Source organism: Chiroxiphia lanceolata, chromosome 2 (assembly GCF_009829145.1).
Source record: "Chiroxiphia lanceolata isolate bChiLan1 chromosome 2, bChiLan1.pri, whole genome shotgun sequence".
Classification (NCBI taxonomy): domain Eukaryota; kingdom Metazoa; phylum Chordata; class Aves; order Passeriformes; family Pipridae; genus Chiroxiphia; species Chiroxiphia lanceolata.
Genome location: NC_045638.1, coordinates 71052567 through 71076902, shown reverse-complemented (window position 1 = coordinate 71076902; position 24336 = coordinate 71052567). Strand labels below are relative to the sequence as shown.

Here is a 24336-nt window from a genome sequence, read left to right as displayed (position 1 = left end):
GGGCTTCATTTTTTCTTTGCAACAAAATGACAGTGGAACTGATACCCTTTTGCAAGCATTTTGATTTTCATGAATTTCAGTTAATGGGTTGAACAAATTTTCCCTAACAGGATCCCCACCTGAGCTGTTTACAGGACATCTGAATTTGCTGTGGGGAAAGACTGCATATCCTAGGGAAAAGCACGCAAAAGCAAAGTATGAGATTGTTCTGTTTTCCTCAGAGCAAATCACTAGCTTGGTGACCAAATCTCAAGTGCCATCGATAGATAAGGTAGACATTAACAAAAACTGAAACCGAACCCACAGTCTGGCAAGATTTCTCTGAAAAAAACTTATCCTCCTAATAAAGTCTAAGATAAAAGATAGAGACATAAGTTTGTGATTCCCAACAAGATTGCTCTGGCACTGGAGCCTACACACCTTGGTAGCTTAAAAACACAGCAGGCCACTACGTTTTGACTGGGAAGAAGACTAAAGGGGCAAGTCAAGAGCAGTATTTTCTATTATTTAAGTTTTTGCTACCTATTTGTGAAATCAAGGATCACACGGATCACCCCTGAAATTCATTGAGGAGAGAACTGGGAGACTCCGGGAGCATCTCCTCTTATCTTCCAACAGAAGAACACAGGAGAAAAGCCCACCTTTGATTTCTGTTTCTTCATTTAAATTATTAGCAGACTGCAGGAACACCCCCAATGTCTACAGCACTGAGTAATTCTGAAGGAGCCAGTTTCTTTGGCTGGAAATGCTGAAAAGAAAACAAAAGCTAAAAAGCTAGGGTCAATGCCACACAAATATTCCCTGAGACTCAAAAGCAAACTGGGTATACCCCTGGCATTTACTACTCAGCCTTCTTCCTTCCCTTCCTCCCCAGAGGTGGCCAGCCTCCTCCCACTGGCTGATGTTCTGTATTTCACTGAGCTGGATATTCATGTCCACATGCCAGACAGGGAAACTGTTAGAATCAGTTCTAAAAGCCTTCCTTTTTCTCTTGTTCCTTGTTAAAAATACTTCAAGCTATATCTATAATAAGCTACATTAAAGGAACGCCATTTCATTGCAAAGTTTAAATACTTAACAGCCTTAGTATTCGGCCTCATGCACCCTGCTTAATTTTTTTCCACAGGACCGCGGCCACCCTGTGTGTGCAGGACATGCAGCTCAGGAAATGAATCAGGGTTGTGTATCGAATTAGATTATTTATAGGTTGATATATGTGTTTGCTCTAGGAGTTATGAAAAGAACAAGACAGACAACTACAGGAAGAGAGCGATGGGCATGTGGTTAAGGCAGTTGAATGCCACACAGGAACACTCAGTTCTGCCTTCGCCATCGGCTTCTGTGAGCAAGGAGCAAGTCAGACCAAGCACCTTGGCAGATGGCCACCAACCCTGTCTTCCTCATTTACTGGGAGTCCAAACCGTAACACCTTGGGCCTTTCACACAGAAATGCAAAACAGATGATGATAATGGAAGGTTTGGCTCTTGAGGGAGAAATGGAGCCAGAGGCAAAAGGTTAAAAGGCAGGAGAACCCAATTAATATCATTGACTTTACTACTGACTGAACAAGTGGCTCAATTTTCTCCTTGGTCAAACAGGACAGTGGTGCTTTTCTGTTGTTCTGGGAATATGCAAAAATTCATCAAATACTGTGAAGATCTTAGCTTACAGTGCTTACAGAAGCACTGTAATAAACCAACAAAACAAAAAAGGTTTTTCTCATTCTCTATATACTGAGAAAGTTTTGATCTTTTAATACGTTAATTATCACATATTGCTACGTATTTGCTTTTTAAAAAATACACAAAATAAATACTAAGATGCATAGAGATGAAACAGATCTGTTTTCCCTCTTGAACTCTTTTAATGTGATTTTGCAAAGTCCTTTCCAGCTTCTATCAGGGCTATAACTTTAGTACTTGGTGAAACTGCAACATGGTCATACGGAATACATAGGGAACAGCAGTCAGTGTAATCAAAAGATATTCACCGGCTCACAAAAAAAATAAAAATATCCTCACTCTCAGCTGTATGTCATGTAATCACAGCCACAGAAATAGAAAAGCAACAGGAGATCTAGTAAAAGTTAATGCCTTTTCCTACTTATTTTATTGATCTGCATTAGAGTATCATCATATTGAAAGCTTTCAGTACTAGTAGGCTACTAAGTTTGCAAAATAAAATAGATATACTCCGTGTCCGCCGAGGAAAAAACAAATCTACCCACATCTTGAAAAAAGTTCTGAATAGTTTCAACAGTTACTCTGACTTAAAAATCTGAGTTAAGAGAAATACCACAATGACCGAAAACACAGGTGATGATCTCCATTTTAGATAGGAAGATAGTAAATGTAAAAATATAACACAATAATCAGAGCAATCATGAGACATTGGCACATGACAGAACACAAATATTTTAACAATGTCTGACAAAATCCCAAGCACACAGCTTCTGAATGCTACTAAAGTGATGTGCATAAGACTCAAAGAAAATACAGTTTTTTGGATAATTTTCATCAATCAGAAGCAGGTAGACAGGGGAAGGAGATAGAAATTTAGGTTCAGGCCTACAATCAGATCTTCAGAGTAGGAACTTGCAGTCATCCAGGAGTCCCATCAACTCAGTCAGGCCCCACAGCCATCATGGTCCATTTGAACAAATCCAGTGGCAGGATTAGGGTCTAAATATCTAAATAGAAAGAGAATGAAATCAGGTAACACTGTGCACAGGTCTAATTAAAGAGACACCAAACTAGTCACAGAAAAATAATCTGAGTGCCTAGACCATGACAAGATCTACATTTTTACCATAAAATCTGCAGCTACAGGAAAGGCTACAGTGATATCTTACAACAAGAGGCTTATACAGCATTAATTGGTCACAGTGTATTTCCCTTCAGGCAAACATGAGTACCTGCAGTGTGTTTGCTCACCTCCTGCATGCTGCTGCTTTTTCATAGTTATATATAATTTGTTTTATTATTTTTCATAAAAGAGAGTAGTCTAAAATCAATAGAGGTAATATATTTATCTTCATCAATTAATTTCCAGACAAGTAGATTTTCAGCCTCTTAGTAACATGGTGGCAAAAACTAACATGAGATAATCTCCCCATATTTTAAAACACTGTAGAACTGAGAGAAAGTAATAGTATTTCTATAGAAAGAGTGATTGTTATGCCTATCTGAAGGTTGTGAGAGGTTCTAGCTTGGCAGTGTTTCTCCCTAATGTTCCAACAAAACCCCATGGTAGCATCCATCTAGTATCATACAACTGTCAACGAAAAAATATACTGTTTCCAAAAATGCCTCCTTTATAATGAGGTTTGCCCACTGAAATATAGACTTTAGTACAACAGGAGTGTGTGACAGCAGCAGCAAAGACATTACAGGAACACCAGGTTTATGGTGCAACAAGCACACAGACTCACAGGCTGCACTGCGGAGCATCGTGTCATCCAAACTTCAACACCAGCTCTTTTCATCCACCTCAGGAAAGCGTCCATGCTTTCTCTCTAGCTGTGACCTTCCCGTGGGTATCTGTCAGCTCAGGAGGGTGTAACAGCCAATTCACCATGCCTGTAAATGTTGCTGCACCTTGTACCTTCACTGGTACAACCTCTTTGAGACAGCTAGACCAAAGACAGAATGAGGTCCAGGAGTATGATACCATTCTTCCCGTTACTATAGTAGAGTTATGCCTTCAGAGACCAGCATGTAACCAGATAACTCAGTATGAACGCACTTTCTACACAATAAAAATGTTCAAGACTATCAACTACCTCTGATTACTTTTGTATCTCCTACAGGATGGCTTAAGATGCAGCAAGATCCTTTGTATAAAATAAATTAAAAAGTGTAAAAATTATCTCAAGATACATGAGGACACGAACGCATGAAATTCAATGAGACGTTGGTTTGCCTGTAGTACTGATGGAGAGGTAAGGACTCAAACTGCTTTTATTTTTAATGGATGTTTAGAGCCCTTTTTGCCAAGATGAGAAACTGACTTTACTTAGACTACTTATATATAAGGAAATTCATAGATATGCAAGGCAGATGAGATTTCCAAAATTTGTGAAGAAAGGTAATGGTTTTGTCTTCTTAAGAGTCGGTGGTGCTGGCTCAGGATAGACATCAAAATCTTTATTTCCATTTTAATGTTGAATTCCCACTTCCATACCACATGCATGTCTGAAACTGGTACATGGAAAAGCACCTATAACACTGCACTAATGGTGTCACATTTTGGTTATTTTATCTCAAAAGAGTTACAGATTCAAACCTGGCTGTTGCTCTGTAAACATACCGTGTGGTTGGGGAGCTGAGCATGCAAGCAGGGCACGTTTGCTCACAAATTCATGATTTCACAAATTTTTAGCAGGTAAAGGGTCATTTACCTTCTTACCTGGCTATCACTACTCTTTCTCTGAATAACTTGAAATTGTTGATGGGCTATTAATATCAGATTCCTTCCCAGAGTCACATTTCTGAGGAAAGGCAATTTTTTAATGTCTCTTCCCTGAGCATACTACAAGTATAATCTGGACACCTAACTACTAGATGCCTAAGACAACCTTTCTTCTTGCTCTTGCAAAAATGCATTAACAGTTTAAATTTCCACACCTGGTAGAAATGTATCTATTATAAAAATAACAAGAAAGAAAATAAAAAGCTGTTTGATTTTTTTTTTTCAGATCATGCCTCCTTGATACTAAAGTTGCCTCATCTCTGGTTTAAGTGAGAAATACCTAGAAGCAATTCTAATTCATACCTGTTTGCTACCATGCCCATATGAATACATGCCAGTGGAAAATTAGCCAAGAGCAGATGTTATTTCCTCTGTCCTTTCTCCAGTATCCTTTCTCAACCTGTGACTTCTGGGACATGCTGAAGGGGGAAACAAAAGATGACTGGTGGTATGGAACCTGACTATAAAAGCTTCAAGGAAACTGAAAGCTTCCTCCTCTTGGGGAGAATTCTTACATCATCAGGCAGCATCAGGATGAGGAACAGAATCAATTACCTATTTCTGAAGTGCTACAGAGTATAGTTATTAGAAGACTTAACTTAATAATTTAATTGTAAAGAAATTACTGTATCCAGTGTTCACTATTACTATAAACCAAATGAAAAGATCAGTGGCTTCCCAGCAAATGCAAAACACATTTTTTCATTCTAGGCACCCCACCATGACATTGCAAATCAAACTCAACAATTAACGTCCAGCCCTTTGTGGCAGGTAGGGAAATATTCTAAGCAATATTATGTGGGAAGCAATTGTAGGAGTGAAGAACTTAATAATAAATAATACAGTTATATTTGAGGACAGATCTATACAGTTTCCATATGAATGACTTAATTGGTGGTGGCACTCACAAAGCTGCGTAGCCACACCATCATCCTGCCTATTGTGCAGACATATAACTCTAGCATCACCTTAGATCCCAAATATACTCCAAATCCCAAGATTCATATTCATAATTTGCAGATACTTTCAATGCAATGTTTTCAAGATGGTATTTTTCTTAACTCTTCCAAACAATCAGGTTAATCATCATCATCACGTTTTGATTCAGCAACATTTTTTCTCTCTGCCTTTGAGAGACACAGCTTAATATTGCATGCATTCACTCAGAAAACTGCTGCAAAGACCCTTTTCCTAGTTGATCACTTAGAGAACACATAAGTCTCCACAGCTCTCCCTGGCTACTTCTGCAATATCTATTACTTGTCTTCAGTTTCAAGGCCCATCCTTGCTTCTCACCACCACACCTATTGCTCCTTAATCACTGTCAGGAAGACAGTGTGGTTTGCTCCCATTTGAAGCTGGGACAATTTTCGTGAAACATAAAGCTTAGAAGACCATTAGATCATACTGTCTAATTTGATTTTTATTTTGTGTTTGGCTAACACATTTTCAAAACCCTCCACTTTTTACTGGTAAAAAAATAAAACTCAGAGATGCTTCTCGCATCGGGAGTCCAGTTTCCAGCTCCTCTCTCACCCACACGTTGTAATTTCACACAAATTTCTTGTGCCTTTTTCTGTTTTATACCTTACACTTTATGGTAACTCCCTTAAATATTTGAAAACACATCGCATTGCTGTTGTTCAAAGCTTTCTCTGAAATTCAGCTTACTAACATGACCCTACAGCCCCTCTGAGCAAAACGTGTGATAAGCAGTTATACACATATCACGTATTTTTAAGTGTCTAAAGTAATCAAGGGTGAGATGTAGGAGACATATCTTACTATACAGTAAGTGGAGAGGCTCCTGTTGAGAGTGATTTGGTTGAAAGAACTCCTGAAACATTCCAAACTGTTCCCTGAAGGAGTCTCTGTATAAGCTGTGGAAATAGCCTAGGCAGATCAGTCTTTTTATTTAGGTATCTGAGTTGGATCTCTAAAGTATGACTGTTCCCCCTAACTACTAGCATTTCCCTTCTCATCTATATTTTATATATTTTATTATTATATTTGTGTATATTTTCTATTTTCAACTGTATTATATTTACATTGCCAGCACTTAAAATTGCAGATCATCTTTTCAGCCTTTGTCTGTGTGGTGCCTAAAATCATAGGAACTAATAATTTACAATTACACAAACCAATATTTTATTAAACAGTACCTGATCATATAATTATCACAAAATTACACATACACATACCTGGTAGATGCACAGCTATGTGCATCAACTTCAACTTTGGTATTTCCTAAATTCCTCAATCCTATAACAAAGAGCTGGATTGTGTTCATGGCTGGCACCAGCTATTTTCTCCCCAGTGTGAATCATGGGCAAATCTTCAAGACAATTCGACACAGCAAATGAAGAGAAGGGAGAATCAGAGTGATGGGAAGGTATAGGGGGATCCAGGACACATACAGAATTTTTGGCAGAAAAAGCAGAGTGCAGGAAACAAACTATGGAAACCCTTGTCATGTGTATGACAGATGTCATAAGCTATTTTCTGAAATAATTGATGAGAAAGTGGTAAAATGTAGGACTGCTAAAAGCAAGAGTAAGAAATGGAAGGAATCCCTTCATATATGTGAAGAGTTCATGCCCCACAATGTACGCTTCTCCCTGTTAAACTTACTGAACTTGAAATCTACCCTATTAAAAAAGAGATTTCAGTAATATAAGGTGGTCCCTAAAACCCCAAAATTATGAAGCAAAACCCACTGACATACCTTAGATGCTAAGAAATTCTCAGGGTCTCCAAAAACATGCTTATTGCTGGGAAAAGGATAATAAAACATTATGAAGAAACAATGAACTTCAAGAAATCAGCTGAATAATCAAATAGGAGTCTCACACAGATTTAGAAATCTTATCCTAACACAAACAATAAGCAAAAGCCATACTAGGCATCATGTAAAAAAGAAACAGAATAGAACAACTACTACTGATGATAATCTAGTTCTTGCTCCAGATCTAATGATCTAGATAACAGAAAAATTCTTTCAAAGCCTAAAGTAGGAGAAAAATGCATCCTGAAGGAACAAAAAAATGAGGACACACGCAATCATAGATCAAAATCTGACCAAAATCTAAACAGGGTAAAATATTGGATTAAATGATTGATTTCATTATAATAATTTCTTTAATAGCAAATAGTTAACTACAAAGTGTATTAAAAAAATGTGTTTGGTCCTGTGTTATGGTACAGTGGTAGGATTGCATCTGTTTAATGGAAGTTGTTCATTAGGTCAGTTATGCCATAGTGGGAAAGTACACCAGTTGCTTTGGCCTCAGGAAGGAACCAGGGCCCACTTCAGCAGTTTAGTGAAAGTCTCTGCTCAACACCACACTACAATCAAAATAAGAATAATAAAACAGGCAGCTTAAACAATGGAAGAGAATTAGAAGAAAGCCAGTGTAATAGGATCATAAAAATCAATGCTCTGACCTTACCAGAAAAAGAAAATCCCATATGAGGTACAGGTCACCCCTTCTCCAAAAGGGTACTAAAAAAACTGGATAGGGTTCAAATGTGGACAATAATAAACATGGAAAATTCCTAGGAAGAGAAATTAGGAAGTTTAAAATGTAGAGTCTCATGCATGGACACATAAAATAATAATTGCTGTAAAGAGGTCAGATCAGACATTTCTATGCTTGCTATCTTACAACACAAGAAAATAACACAAAGAAAAATCCAAAGTATGGAAAATTCAAAACTGTAAGAAGAAATGTTTTTCACATCATCTGTAATCCATTCATATTGATTGCCAAGGAAATTCAGTTATTAATCTAAATACAATGTCATAACGATGAGAGTATATATCAAACCAGTTACTACATAAAGAAATCAAGAAGCAACTTATTTGGAGTTAATATCAACTGAAGCATTAGGATGTATTTACTAGTGAAAGAGGAAACTGTATTATAGTTTGAACAAATATAGTAATCCCTGTGTAAAAATATCAATTAAAGAAAAAGAATAGCAACGTGATTTCATTATTAAAATTTTATTCACATTACAGTAATGTTTCCTACAGTTTGCAATAAATGCTATAATAGCTCATTAACAACAGTATAGTCATAACTAGAAGATTTTGAAACAACTGAAGTTTGGACACATTAAGCTTTTATTTAAGCAATAAAGGCAAATACATGAAAAAATGAAAACCAGTACGACTATAAACTCATTTTCTCCTTCACTGCAGGCTCTACCTAAAATGCAATTTTCCCTGATTTACAATCACAGCCAGCTTCTTAGAAGTTTGTCTATTCTTCAAAGACATGACATTGAACAATTTTCCATTTACCACTTTTTTAAAGAATTATTTTAACAAGCATTCTCATTACAGATCTTGCTAACAAGCGCCCAAAATGTGACTACTAACTGATCACCCACTAACAAGGTAGCTAGAATTAGCTTAAGCACTAAATCCTTAGTATGCCACCACTCTACTGCCTGGTTATCTTGATTAGATCATCCTGGTTTAGTTTGAAACGCATATTGTCACTGCCCTGTTGTATTAGTCATTACAAAAACATACAGAAAATTTTAATTTTTTCTCAAAGAGCAGTGAGTCCTAATTTTACTAGGATAGGCATGGTAAAAACAAAAGAGAGTGTAAGGATCTGGCTTCATATATTTTATTTTATTTTTCCCATTGTATCTGAGAAGGCGAAGAGAATATTATATTTTCTGAAGGTGGTGGAACAGGAGAGGCTGCCAGCAATGTCAACGGGAGGTTGGCACTTCCTGGGGCTAGGGCAGGTAAACAGGGCAGAAGTAAATGGCTAAAGCATCATGCGGTACAGTAGAAGGTATAAATGAAGACTCAAAACATCAATAATACAGAGAATACAGAACCAGAAAGACTGCCTGGGAACTCTCTCTTGGACAGAGAGTATACAGCTTGTACTAGGACACGAGAAACTGAGAAATTTAAAGAGCTACATGAACTTCACGTGGTGATACTCAAATGTAGACATGGGTACTGGTTCTGGCAGAGAAGGGAATTTCAGTCAATGGACAGCTATGAGTCTAAGAAGACCTTGCTGCCTGTAATGACAGAAAAACTGCCTGAAATAAAAGCAAGCTAACAGGTTGCACAAAGGCAACATAAAATTTCTGAAACCCAAAAGGCAACATACCTTTCCATCTATGTTCTGAATGCGGCAGATCATTCACCACCAGGATATTGGAACATAAAATTATTCTCCTTGTGTAATTTACTCTGTTTTGCTGTTTTCATAGACTGCATATTTGAGTGAATGAACTGTTATGTGGCAGATTTCCCTTTCAGTTGCATAGCTTTTGCCTGCGATCATTTTAATAACACGTTTTCTAAAATAAAAGGAACATTTTCTTTTCTAAAGATATTATATGCTTGATAGGACATTTTGAATGCACATAACTTGAAATATACTTCACTGTACGTTTACCTGCAAAGTTGCCCCATGCTTTTTTTCCCCATTTTAAGTGAACAGTGGGTAATAGCAATAAACTAAATTCATGGGGGAGAAGGTGTAAACTAACTTCATTTAGGTGTGAAGGAATTTCTTGTTAAGGGCACTTCTTTGTTCACACTAACAGTATCAAAGCTATTTATTTGGTAATAAAAGTTTCTGGACTGAAACAGGCATTTCTGAAGTTGTTGATGATTAATGTGCAGTTTAACAGAGCCATTACTTTGTGACAGGCACTATAGAAGCCAAATGTCAGATAATATATCAGCTTCTGCTCCACTTTAACTCGATGGTCAGAACTCTTATTTTTAACGTCTTGTTTTAAATATTACACTGTAAAGAGTTCAGCAGGAGACGCAGTAGTTGGAGTGAAAGTAGAATACCTGCCTCGTAGTGTTAACATCATGTAGGCATTAGATGGGATGTATTTTAACATTAGCCAAGGCACGTTTTCGAATACGAACGCTTGCCACAATCCACTGTATAACCACTAAAGGACGCTTTAAGTTTATGCTACATACGCGCGGAAGAAAACAGACACGAAGCCAGCGTGGAGCGGGCGCGACGCCCGCCCCCAGGCACCAGCTGGGCCGGCGGGCAAAGGTCCCTCGGCCGCGGCACCGGCCCGGGCCCGGCCGGTTGCGGGCGGCTGCTGCTCCCCGGGGCCGCCGGGAGGGAAGGAGGGAGGGAAGAGGGAGGGAGGAAGAAGCCGCCGGGTCCTAATGCCGCCAAGCTCGGGCAGGAGCCTCCCGCCCGCTGCTGCCGCGGCCCCGGCGGGCCGGAGGCACAGAAGCGACGCCCTGACCATCCCCAGGGAGAGTTCTCTGGCCGCGCTGGCTCGATCAGTGATCTCATGGAGAACGCCCTGAACGTGCAAAACCTCCATGTGCTTGGAGACTGGCAGAGCTGAGCACAGCCACGGGTGAAAACAGCACCCCAGGAGAAAAGCATTGAAGGATTCGACAGAAAAAGGAAGAGGTACCGGCAGCCTCTGACATCGATGCACCTCTGTGCTTGTAAGAAATCCTGATTTTGTTCCTCAAAACTCAGCGCCTAAACTTTGCCTTGGAGCTGCTCATCTTCATCACACAGTACAGGAACAGAAAAAACCGCTCTGAAACAGGTAGGAAAGTGAGAGAGCAGGACTAAAACTGCACACGCTGTAGCAGACACAAGCAAGATTCCAGGATCTCCCTAGCAAACCAAGAAAGGCTCTTGACAAGCCAAAGATTCAGAACAGAGAAGACTGCAAGAAGTACAGTCTGCTGAGGCAGCTTTTACACTTGTGCATGTGGAATGTACCAGCATGTCTGCTTTCTGCCTTGCTCTTGCTACTTAGGTTTATTACAAGCAAATACAGCTATATAAGAGGCAGAGATACCACCCTCTGCACCCACACTCCATCCTCTCAAACACATCAGCCTGGCCAGAGCAGTAATTTCTGATGTATTTTCACTTTGCTACCTCCTTCCTCTCCTTGCCTATACTTCGACATCACTTGAAGATTAAACAGTAGGATTGTTACATCTTTATACATTTTATACCATTTTAGTGAGACGCTTAAGTGACCTGAGATGACTTGATCTCGAGTGCTAGAATTAGAAACAGGATTGAAATGGTTCCTTTTATTACCTTCCAGTGCTTCCTGTGGAAATTGTGATCAATTTTGTTCATAGTTGTGTATAGTTTTTATTAATGTGCCTACAGTCTTAAAGCCTAAACCTGACAAGGGATGGGACAGACAAGCTCCACATCAGTGAAAATAGTTAGGTGAGCAATCACAACCTCCTCCTGAAAATGAACAGGGACATAAACAGAAAAAGTCGCACCCAATGTACAGCCATGAGTAGTGTTAAGTGAAAAATTTATATTAAAGAGTGGTCTTCCCATGAATGTATCTGTTCACTGTGGCATAAACTCCTCCACTACATACCATGTAGAGTAGAACAAGACCATTCTTTAAAAGCCAGAATACCTGACTTGTGATATGTTGTATCTATCCTGTCACAGCAATGTCTTACTCTTATCAAAACTATGGCTCTGTCACATAGAGAACAAAAATTCTGCAGCCATGCACATATTTTCAATATATGAATCAATTCAAGCTTAGAGTTAATATTATATGACACATGAAAAACCCCCAACTGTCCTAATGATTCAAAACAATATCAGAAAAATTTTACTTCATGTACTTTTCAAAACTTTTCCTCTCATCTCACTGCTGTGAGTGTGCATCTCTTTCCCTATTACAGATACTAAAGAACCTTCTTGCAACATTCTAGTGTGAAGCTTCTGTGATGTGATAATTTATCTGATGTTATCGATAGGTAAATCTGGTCTGTCTTTCACATAATTATAGAACAATGAAAAATTAAATTGGTAAGAAAGCCAAAATTCAAGGAGAGCTAAGATAACCATGGGTCAAATGGTTCAATCTAATACTAATTAGTGTTTTTACAATGTGGAGAGCACTAGATCTGTGCTATCGACTTCCCAAATAGAACAGTTTCTGAATCTGTCTAAATACTTTAAAATACAGGTGGCAATGCAAATCAGCTACTTCTGTAGTCTCTCATCAAATAGTCCAGAAATGAATACACTGAAATTGTGCCACTTTGTTAAAATAAAAATCACTATTTTTCAGTTCCACTTTATGCTCACGTGACAGATGTAGCTTACAAACTCAGCAAGTTGTGTGAAAAAGAGCAATCAGACATGGTAAAGCAGAGCTTTTTGAAAGAATGTATATTAATTGCTAGCACACATGTCCAAAGTGCACAAAACTTCTCAAGGATTCAAATGGGCATAAGAGCATCTTCCACACTTTTATGTGTGATGGCATCAAGTTTCACTGTGGGCTGCAATAGTGAGGACATGCCTTGAGGCTGGCATATTCATTTAACATATGAGTCATTCAGTGTGGAAACAACATAAATATCCACAAACTAATGAATTGTGAAAGAACTATAACATTTTCCCCCTCAGGCTTGCACCTACTAAAGTGTCACAAATTAAGTCAATATCACAGAAATGATTCAGCAAAAGAGAAATTAAGCAGTAAACGGCAGTCAACTCTTTTACAAATCAATCACTTAACTGGTTTTACTTGAAAGAATACCAGTCAGTAGTCATCTTAGAAAAGATCAACAGAAAAAGACACTCCAGACTTGACTTTTATAAATACTGCAACTAAGGTAAGATACCTCTATGACATGGAAGTTGCAACCTAGGTTTTTCTTCATTGATATCATCCTTCAGATTTTGCGGGATTTAAAATTAAGAAGATATAATTCCCTTTTCCCCCCCAGATGTTGGTTTAAAATGTAGAAAGATAAAATAACTAACCAAACACTTGCCGTGCAACGAATCTGAGTGAAAGATTAGCCTGGCAAAAAAAAAAAAAAAACGAAAAAAAAAGTTGTAAGCAGCCTAACTTCCTCATCCCAAGTTACTATATTAGCCTAAAGAATTACAACAGTTTAAAAACCACTTATAAATACATAGAAACAGATATCTAAGCTTATATTCATACATCTAACATACATATTTGTACAGTGCAGCTAAAAGAACCTAGTATGCCCTAAAATTACAGTTGCTGATTTGTGTTTTGCATTTTGGCACTGGAATGAGTAAACAGCACTTTGAGGGCCAGATTTTATCTCCCTCCCACCTAGAAAGTAAAAATGAAAAGCTCAGAGTTACAGAAAGGGATATTAAATAGAAGTCACTATTAGTCACCTTCCATACCCATCCAATTTCAAATAAGGAGACTGCTTACACTGATCTTTTCGGGTCTAACTTACGCACTTATATCAGACCTTTGGAGTCCGGCACAGACCTCTTAGAAGGTCACCCACCAGGCACTCCCCGTACTTCCTCTCCCAGTATCTTAGTGAGGATACTTTGTTTCAATCAACACCGCCTTAGGCACCTGTTATGATGCATGTCCATACTGTGTAACTGAGCACAGTGCGGCTGGACTCTGTCAGCTTAGCTGGTACTCTGCCCCCCCGAGGATACACTACTGTTTTCCTGCTCTCATCCTGTGCCCATGGGAAGTATCCGTGTTGGCACAAGGATGCATCTGAGCTGCTTATCCTTGCCTCTGAACAGGGCTAAGGCCTCTGACAGGCACGCACTGGACCGAATGCTCTTACCAGTCTCAGACATTAACCACCACCCCTCTGACCAACACATTCGATCCGATTAATGCCTAATCTGCTTGGGAATCAACTCCTGAGCCACCATAGCTTTCTGCATGGCATGAGAAAATTAAAGAGTTCTTAAAGTTTGTCAAAACCCCAATGTCACTGGCAGTAGCACTGCTGGAACAGCTACATCAGCTATGAAACTAGTTCATCAGAAGAGCACCCAGTGTCTGTGCTGCTCATTACTACATAGCATATACATATCCAGCACCTCAAAATACCTTTACAAAGAAGCTTTAAGAACTGCCAGCTGCTACCAGATCAGTTCCACTGCAATATCAACCACCAGTGGGATTCAAAGAGTAGGAAGAAAAAGAGGCACAAATTCTTTGTGGATTTCAACAAGTCAATATATACACAGGTATGAATATACTTGGCTCTGGTGAAAACAAGAATTTTTCTGTAAAGAATTGTTGGCCTAAGTTATTTCAAATACTAAATTAAAGGGAATCACTTCTATTATAGTACAGTTACAGTAGCACTTTCACTGGTGTTTCTATTTGCATTTTCTAATTGTGTACATTATTTAAACACTGTGAAACTTCCAATGAAGTAGTATTAGTATAGTAATTTAGCATGCTGCCATTATATGTTTTTTAACCTATATGAGGATTAAAAGTTTCCAGCTATGATTAGTTTGTCAATAATTACGTGTTTCATATCTCCTGCAAAATTGGATGCAACACCTGTTAGAACAGTTACATGTGTAGTGGTGAAATATGCCACCAGGGGTTAGTTATAGCATACTCTGAGTGAAAAAAGAAAAAGCTGGGTTTTTTAAAATAACAGTTCAAAAATATTCAGTTCTAAATATTCAGAGACACAGGGGCTCTGTTTGTGAGCCATAAATGGCCACTAACTGCATCTCTAAAATAACTTACTTTTCTAAAAAGATACTTTCACTGTTTTTATATGCAAGAAGTCACTGGTAAGTAAAGTTGTTGTACACTGCTTCAGAATTTAAAATACTGCATGATATAGAGCAATCCTTCTACTTTTCACATTTTAGAACAAAAATTCATCACACAAATCTTCAGAGATACACAAACACATTTTACTAAGAATTATCGAGTAGTGTTTAATAAATTACATGCAAATTCTTACCAGAATGCCACTGCTTTTGAAGATGCTGTGACCATTGTTATCCTTAAGATATCCATTCATATTCATCATCAGCACCCTTCTTGCTTCGCACTCTAGCTTTGGAACGGATTTCTGACAAGCAACCCACACCTACCAAAATGGTTTCTAGAAAGCAAATTATATAGCTGTAAGACATGCAAAACCAAACAGCAATTTGCAAACCACTGCAAGTGCAATGCAAACATAGTCAATATAAAATTAATTCTGAAATGTTCATTGTATTATGCTGGACACTAACATAACCACAGTTGTAACATTATACTTTTACATCACCAGTTCACCTATAGAAAAACTGCAAGAGCAAAATTCCTTTTACCCCATGAAATCTCATAAACCTCATCTCATTAAGGGTGGTCATTTGCCTATAAATTATTTTAATAAAAGAGCAGAATAAAGGAACATTATTCTTAATCATTGTTAAGGTCCTCTAAGGACTAATGAAAATTGAAGTTTCATTATGCTGGATAGTGTATATACACAGAACAGCAAAAGGTCCCTGAGCATATTAAAAACAACAGTCCAAACAGGGGGAAAAGTTCACACAGAGCACAAACAGCAGCACCACAGTAAATGTAACAGTAGTTCTACTTTGTCAGTGGCTTTTGCTTGCAAACAAAATAGGAGATACAGGGTAAGGTGGGCAGATTGGGTGAGGGGAAGCATACATAGTAAGCAGGAATGAAGCAGAAGCAGAGGTAGAATGGACAGCAAGAGGGTGGAAGAAACAGTCAATAGCACAGGACAGACAGCACCTAATTAAAGCTAGTGAATGTTCTCTGAATGATCAAAGGTCCCTGGGCTTTTGGCTCTTTCTGTTCCTGTGAGTTAGTCTCTGACAAGGTCCTTTCTTTACTGCTCCCAGGCTTAGAGCAGAGGGTTATACTGATTTTCAGACTTTTCCTCATCACAATCCCCTCCCCACCTTTCGACATGGGATCAAAGATCTTTCCTGTAGCTTTAAAAAAGAGATCATCTGAACCTGCTCAAGAATATCTTTATAGAACAAGTACATGAAGATTGGCCTTATTCACATGTGGTCCAAGTTCTGATATTCTGACTTCAACCTTTCTAATTCTTTCTTAGGTAACACATGCTGGACAAGATTCACTTACACAGCAGGAAAGTGAGGCAAGACACTGATCTGTAAAACAGCAGTTGAAAGTTGATAGGAGTACGTAAAACATTGTGTTCCACACTGAGTAACAGAGAGTTTTTAGGATTTGGGTTGGGGACAGCTGCTCCATAGACTCTGGTGCACGCAGCCAGACGAAAATATTCTAACCTTCACAGTAAACTGTGCTTGTTCTAGTATTAATTGAACAGAATAGGCTTATATCAGAAAGGAAGATGCAGTATTTTCATTGTCAAAACACTCACCGTTTATATCCTCTAGCGTAAATGGAGATAAGTCAGTGTAAAGAGCAAGTTTGCACACAAAGGCAAATCAAGTCTATGAAACTGAAGTGGTGTAAATTTTTATGGGGCTGTATGGATAAGGGCAAATAAACTAGAACAAAGTCACTTTCATCTGGTATAAGGTCTCCAATACAAACAGTTTATACAGGCATAGCAACTGCAACATAACTAAAAACAATTTCTGGAATTGGGCCAGCTCTCCTAGGTTGTTTCCTTCTATGCGGAAATATGCTACCAGTATATACGGTTTTATACTGATACAGCTCTATTCATACTACAGCGAAAGGCGGCTGATACTTTAATTATGCTGGTACAGATAAAGTAGAAAAATGTCTGATAGAGAACTTAGTGTCTCACGTATAGTCCCTTTACCTCTTGCAAGATAGCAACAATATTCCTAGCGCAGGCGAAGCTTTGGAGTACTAATTCTTAACTTAAAAAATAATCCCTCCTGTGTAATTCCCAGAACATCACCAACCTTTGAAATGTTAATGGAATTACTAGAGACAAATCAGACTTTGAATTTCTGCCAGATTCAGGAGTTCAGCTGACAAGTTTTCTGTGTGCCACTCAGGTGTCACCATTCTTTTCATAATCCTTTTTTTTTTTTTTTTGTAAATGAACTGGGTTTTTTCAGCAACAATGGTGTGGTAATTTTGAATCTTTGTAAAAACACTGGTAAAAGCAAAGTGTGTGTTTTGGCTTGAAAAATACACATAAAAGCAATTACTCGTCCTCTGCCAGACTACAGCTTTGGTAATTACCTCTGACTTGCGAATGACAATAACAGGCAAGTAGTTATCCAGCAAAATCCCTTTAGTTCAGCTGCACAATATTACTTCCACCAACATCTATACTTCATTTGGTTGTTTGAAACAGCATCAGCAAATTCAGGCTGTGCTGCTAAAAACAAGTCATCTTTTTTGCTTCTAAAGGAACAAACTTCTCCAAGTATTCCTTAAATGAGAAAAAAGAAACAAAAAAAAAAATGTTTTAACAAGTGTGTTCTCTTTGGGACACTATGAATGGTAACTCCCAGACAACTGAGCTGAGGCACCAGAATCATCTGATAGAACAAGAATGCATTTTCCTCCTTACTTATGACTTGTTTTACAATAGCTTCCAAACCAGATTCAAGAGAAATGCATACATGCATTGCTTTTGTCTCCCTATCTCCATCTCCCCCGAAAATAAGATCCCTGCTCTTAGGAATCTTTAACTGAAACTGTAACTTTCCTATCAAAAGTGAACTGTACTGACCATAACCTAGCTAGCATATAGAATGTACTGATAGGTAATTAGTTATTAAAAAAAAGTAACATTTTTTTTTTATAGCTTAAACTTGGGCTCATCTTACAGATGGATCTGTGTTGCAAACTGAGGTTACTTTAAAGTTCGTGGTTTTTTGTTTGCTAGTTGCTCAATCTCAGTAAGAACAAAAACAAAAACAAAACCAAAACAAAACAAAACAAAAAAAAAACAAAACAAAACAACAACAACAAAAAAAACCAACAAAAAAAATCAACAATACAATACTTATAATAGTAGCATCCTGTCATAAATTAATAGGAAGGACGCACTTATATAGAAAATCTCGTTAAATAAACATATCTCTCTTTAGAAAAATTATCTCATTGCAAATAATTAACAGAGCACTTTAAAGACCTGCCAATAAATGTAGTCCATTACATACAGAAACTGGAATTTCTCAATGGTATGAAATTCTGTAACAAATTAATCTAAAATACTTGTTACATACAGAAAGCATTGTGAAGAATGCAATACTGTAAGTTATTACTTCTAAATCAACTTCACTGGTCTTTTTGACCCATGAAGAATTTTCTAACGTTGGAATGGGATAGAATAGAATAGAAATTTAAAAATTTCCATCGGGGGAAAACTGAGGAAAACTGTGCTTTTTCCTGGAGATTCCAAACATTTCCCCCCCCCCCCCCAGATCTCTCAGCCAAGATCCTTTTTCCAAATCTTCAGAGGTCCTCTTTTTGCTGTTACTAAGGTGAGATTAATCTTGGATATGTATTCTCCTGAATAAAACATGCTTAGGAAATTCATTCCACATAGCACTTGCCTCTGGCCCTTGTGCCCCAGGAGGTATAAGTATTTATTGATTACCCTTTATGTGTGAAGCAGATAAACAAGGTTGGAGGGTGGGAACATATACGACTGATGTCTCCAGGACTAAATGATACAGTAGGATGTTAGTCCACAGCAAGTTGCAATGAAAGACAATGTCTCTAAAAACGGAGTAGAGAAAAAAAACAGTTGCAGAAACAGGTAAGACTCTGAAGTAAACACTCTCACATGGTGTTTGGAAGCAGAAGGCTCTGCCAAAACAGACATTGCTTAAAGAACCATCATCATCATCATCTTCACCAATGAGCTAGAGAGTAAATCAATTCTGGAAGTAGTCATGAAAACAATGGGTAGATATGAGCAAAAAGGTAAGTCTCCAACCAGAGTCTTTAACTTAACCAAAGTAGAGGGCACTTCACCCATCTGCAAGGTGAAATACTTAGTCCCTTAATTTAAGACTGGTTTAAAATGAACCACTGTCCTTTCGAAGTATCTGGAGTCTCAAAGCCAGGTCTCTAAATGACTGCTGTATTCACAGTGCTGCAGAAACTGAAATTCAAGTCACTGACTATCCCTCTCTGATGTACAGATTTGGACTCTCCATTTGATAACAAGGACAGTATTTGTATCCTGTAAGATGGTATTCCATAACACATAATAACTCATTCCACAGTATGATAATGAAGCTAATCTTCCAGGCGCTACACAGGCTACATCACCTCTTCTTGGTGAGCATGCCAGGAATGAGATATCCTCTCTTGGAGGACCCTGGAACTCCCATAGCTGTATTGCAGACAAGGAAAAGGAGTCTCCTCCTTCACAAATGTAACCAACCAGCTCAATATAGCAACACTAAAATAGTGGGATCGAAGAGGACAATATTTAAGCTGGATATTGATGACCAGGATAACAAATTTCTGGGTCTGCTCTCAAAAGAATGTCATGATGCTGGGAACCAAAACCAGCATAGCATGTTGGGTGCTGCCAACAGTCCTGTCATTGTTGTTAAGCCCTAAGGTAACCTATACATCAGCTTGCACAGCCAATGAGTCCTCTCTCAGACATTCTTGGAACACAAGTCCCAAGAACAAGTTAAGATACGTCTTTCTCAGGGGGCAGGAAGCTAATTGTGTTTCAAGGAGGAATGGAATGGAACTATTTATTCCATAAAACTAATCCATCAATGTGTTAGCCACAAAGAGAGGTCTGAGCTTATATATTGCACAGATACTTCTATTTTAAAGTGCTAATGGTATATATTTACCTACAGTGATAAGAACTCTTAAAATATGTCACTTCTCTGAGATTGAATGTGCTGTCTGCTATGTAAGTTTTTTTAATTATAAAAAACGTTTAAGTAACTGTTGCTCAGATTTTCTATAACTTTACAAATTCGAGAGGTGCAGAAATTTGCCCCCAATCCTTTAGTATCTCCGACAGCAAGAATGACAAGGATTACTGATTTCTATAGAGTGGAAAAAAAACAACCTGTATTTTTCATCACCATGAACACGCAACTTATTACAAGCACATGATACTTCCTCCATTTAAATAGAAAGCTACTATAAAACCACTTGTATTTTAATAGTTTTGTTTAACCAATTGCTTGGCAGGAACAGTTGCTTACTTTCTTAAACCAGATGATCTACTTCAGATGCACCTGTTTCTCTCACATTCTATACTGCCTATAGAACTGAACATAGGAAATCCAAAATCTATCTCATTGATGTTAATGGCTCATTGAAGTTAAATGTCTAAAAAGGTAATACATGTATTTCTTTGATTTGTTGTAATCTTTTATCTTAAAATACTCTCCATTTTTATTCTTGACCTTGATCTCAAAATTTTGATCTTTTATAGTATCTTTCTGATTTTGAAGAAGGCAAGGAAGTAAGTCTATAGTTGAAACTGGGTAAGTCTTAAAAACAAATCCCCAAATCTTTAATGTTTTCTCTTTGAAACACGATCACAAAGAAGAAGAACTTTTTGGTTTTAACTAGGAAAATTTATTGCTCTTTCTCTAACAATTACAGAACAGTTTTCCACTTTTTCCTCCTCCCCCAAAAACAGAGTGTGAAGGAAGACCCTGGATGATTAACCAGGACAAGTTACTGGAGACGGCCATAACAGTTCCTGTTGCCATTGCTCCTCTCCATGTTTCCTGTCTCTGTTACTGAGGTAGCAGTACCTGCTACACCACTGTACTTTGCAAGTTCCGGGTGACTTTAAAGCTCTAGGTTACAAACTATACTGAGCTGTCACAACACAAACCACTGAGCTAGCCCGTCCCTGTACCTGGAGAAAGTAGGGACCAGCTAGAGCAGGAAACAAACCAAGTTAATCCCATGATCTGAACAGAACCCCTAACATTTACTCTCCAGTATAAAAGCTGTTACTTCTAAATTATGCACACATTACCAAAAGACTGGGAACTCTGTCTTTATAAAATGGAAACTGTAGTAGTTAAACTAGCTACACACTCATAGCTACATGTTGGAAACAAAATAAAAATGTGGTTGGAATTAGCACTAGACATTCATGTTCTGTGTCAGTATAGAAGTACTCTTTGGGAACAGTACTGCTGAAATGTTAGATAACTATATAATGCTCAAACTGCAATTAACAAATCCTCTCACAAACAGAGGCATATCTATTTTAAATTAAATGTTAAATGGAAAGTATTTATAATTTAAGTTGCACCCTTTGCTACTTAATTATCATAACTTTGAAAAGAAGAAACCTTTCATTTCCTCCTCCAAAGAAGTTATTTACCTAAACTGTAGCTCGAGAGTCCCTAGTAGTCTCTTCTTAGATTCTCATCCCACTGAATGTCAAAGACTTAGCATTTCAAGGATGGGATTTCAACATCAGTTATTGACAACTTAACTTGGTCTCACTAAAGATAAACCAACCTTTATTCCCACTCAGGTCAGCTCATTGATTTCACAGAAAACACATCTAGAAAGCAGAGCTGAATATTTTCAGAAATTCCACCCATCAGATAAAAAAGGCAAAAAACAACCAACAAACAGAAATTGATATAAAATATTTAAGACTTTTTGATATATGATAAATCAAGTATTTTTGTGTATTTGTGTGCATTACAAGTAACTGAAACTACTGTTAACAGCTTGCTGAAATAATATAATCTCAAATACCTTACCTTCTTACTCTTCAGGTACAGGAATCCTGATCTATGAAGAAAATCCAGTTTTGTCCATGCACCAGAAGTGAAACAATAACAGTTCTGCTGAAAGAGTTAAAAAACCCCCACCCTTGCTGCTCTCAATATCCGTATTATAGACATTGTAAGCATTATTATGAATAACACTGAACTTGGTTTCTGTTTTGCTCTTGTCCTACTTTGGGTTCTGTGGAATGGTGTTCAATAAAAGTTTGACTTCATGTACAGCCAGAACCCCTTCTCACCAACAGGAAAGCCTAATAAGCTTCAGATTATATATTGTTGTTCAACTACATTAAAAATAAAGTCAAAGCCCTCAGTTTTTATAACTCTGTAGTATTTATAAAAAAGAATTTTAAAATCGTACCTTTTGGGCACTATTCATAGCATTCATATTGTAAAATAAGACCAGAAAATTTAAGCATTATCTCCAGAATGAATTCAGTTTTGTGAATTCTGTGGTTTGTGTTTCATTGAAATGCATTTCAACTTTTAGAAGTTCACTGAAGCAAAAGCCTCCTTTTCATTACTGCTGTTTCTGTCTGGAGTACGTTAACAGTTCAAAAGCTTTTCTTAACTAGTTTCTGATTTTTAATTATCCACTACATTTATAAAGCATATCTTTGTGTTTTCTTTAAGTATAAGGGGACTAAACTAAAGGCTTACACTAAAGAAGTGATGTTCCTTCCATGTCACTGAAGTTCTTAGCATCAGGAAGGAGGCACTGATAAGGAATTAGGTATGTGCACAAAAACATACAGAGCAGGAGCCTTAGTTTCTAGATCCCAAAGACTACCAATAGACTAGACTACCAATAAGACATAGTATTAAATTTGAAAAATCAAGTACTTTTAATTCTGTAGGATTTTCAGCAAGACAAATGGTATTGTTAAGGCTTCTGAGATCATATATGTGTCTACAAAGATGCAAGTGATCCAGTAATTTAGCAACAAGTTAGACAGGTATCATGAAAAGATTCTATATTTGTGCACCACTGAAAAGGGTGATGAACTGTACCCTGCCATTCTGATACGAAGCATTTGTTTGTTTGGCTTTTTTCCAAATTATTACTTGTTTGGCTATTGGTTAAAATACCAAACTCATAGTGAGTTCTCTTGGTGAGAGAATCCTCATCATTTTGTGTGAGAGAACACACACAAAAAAATTCAAGTACCTGTTTAAATATTCACAAGTATTCTATTAATCTACTTCTAATATTTCTTATTGAATGTACATTGCATAGAATTCCCATGCAGAACATGACTGTAAACAAATTTCTGCTGTGAAGTCATTAATGTTATAAAAATAACTGGCTCTCTTGAAAAAAAATAAATACGATGTACTATAACCATTTGTCTAAAATTAAATTCTGATCCAATGTTACAATGTCAGGATTTAAGGATCTATTTTAGGAAAAAAAAATTTCCTGGCACAAAATTCAAAAGCTGATTTTTTTAAATAGAAAAATTTCCAAGTTGTGAAAACCTGTCTGTGACTTCCTTTTTACTTCCTTTGAATGATTTGAGACCTAATAACTAACATTTAGATCCAACAACTCCTGGCTTAGCAAAATACTGAATTCATATAATAAACACGTAAGAAAATTATGAAAAAACTTTCAGCAAAAGGGAATTGTGTCATTAAGATCATCATATTCTCCATCAACAGCTACTCCAGAGATAATAAGTGGTGCTAAAATTATTTTCCAGACAAAAATTTCCCTCCATCTCGTAAGTATGTGTGCTACTGCATATGCCTTTCCATTTCAAGATACTTCACGTGTCAAACGACCAACACAAAGGGTCTGACAGGACACTGCATATATGCTAATTTGAATGAAATGCCAGCATACCAAACCCAAATAAGGATAATTTAAGAAAACTTACCTGAACTTGAGGAAGCACCTCTTAGCTGCATCGGTGCTAATTCCCAAATGAAGACTCTTCCTTGCAAATAAGTGAGCTTTCTTCAGATCATTACTCTGTGGCACAGGCTCCTCCAAATGGCAGAATGAATGTATTGCCATTATTGAAAATTTACAGATAATCTGAAGAAATTGAACTGAAAGCAAGAAATACAGCAGCTTTATTTTCTGTAAACTTACTGAAAATAATTTAATTAGTTTTCAAGAACATATTGCTTATCAATAGCATTTAAAACCACATGAAGTGTATGTATATGCAGTGATTGATGAAATATAAAGGAATTAAGGAAACCAGATGGACCATTCATTTGAGCAGGAATACTCAGACAAAAACTTCCATTTAATGCTACTGCAGAGCACCATTTCAATAAATTTTAGGTCTGTCTCATACATTATATACTTCTTCTCTGCAAAGAAGTTTTCATAAGGGTATCTAT

At 37.4% G+C, this 24336-nt stretch overlaps 2 long non-coding RNA genes across 12 annotated transcripts in view; one reads left to right on the top strand and one right to left on the bottom strand.

Moving 5' to 3' along the window:
- Positions 1 to 1845: 1845 nt before the first annotated feature.
- The window catches only part of LOC116782121, a 33357-nt gene continuing 10866 nt past the window's right edge, over positions 1846 to 24336 (bottom strand). For 7 of the 11 annotated variants that reach the window (XR_004355128.1, XR_004355127.1, XR_004355131.1 and 4 more), the window contains 6 exons: positions 23862 to 24036; positions 21955 to 22041; positions 15243 to 15386; positions 7921 to 8026; positions 7197 to 7242; positions 1846 to 2690 (listed from right to left, as the gene is read on the bottom strand). This is a non-coding gene — a long non-coding RNA (uncharacterized LOC116782121). Of the gene's footprint in view, positions 2691 to 6672; positions 6807 to 7196; positions 7243 to 7920; positions 8027 to 13275; positions 13316 to 15242; positions 15387 to 21563; positions 21630 to 21954; positions 22042 to 23861; positions 24037 to 24336 lie in introns of all 11 variants that reach the window. The other 4 variants (XR_004355137.1, XR_004355134.1, XR_004355135.1 and 1 more) reach the window with 4 other exon arrangements.
- LOC116782123 lies at positions 10652 to 23323 on the top strand. Its single transcript, XR_004355143.1, has 4 exons — positions 10652 to 11053; positions 12183 to 12229; positions 20652 to 20703; positions 21970 to 23323. It is a non-coding gene; the product is annotated as an uncharacterized LOC116782123 (long non-coding RNA).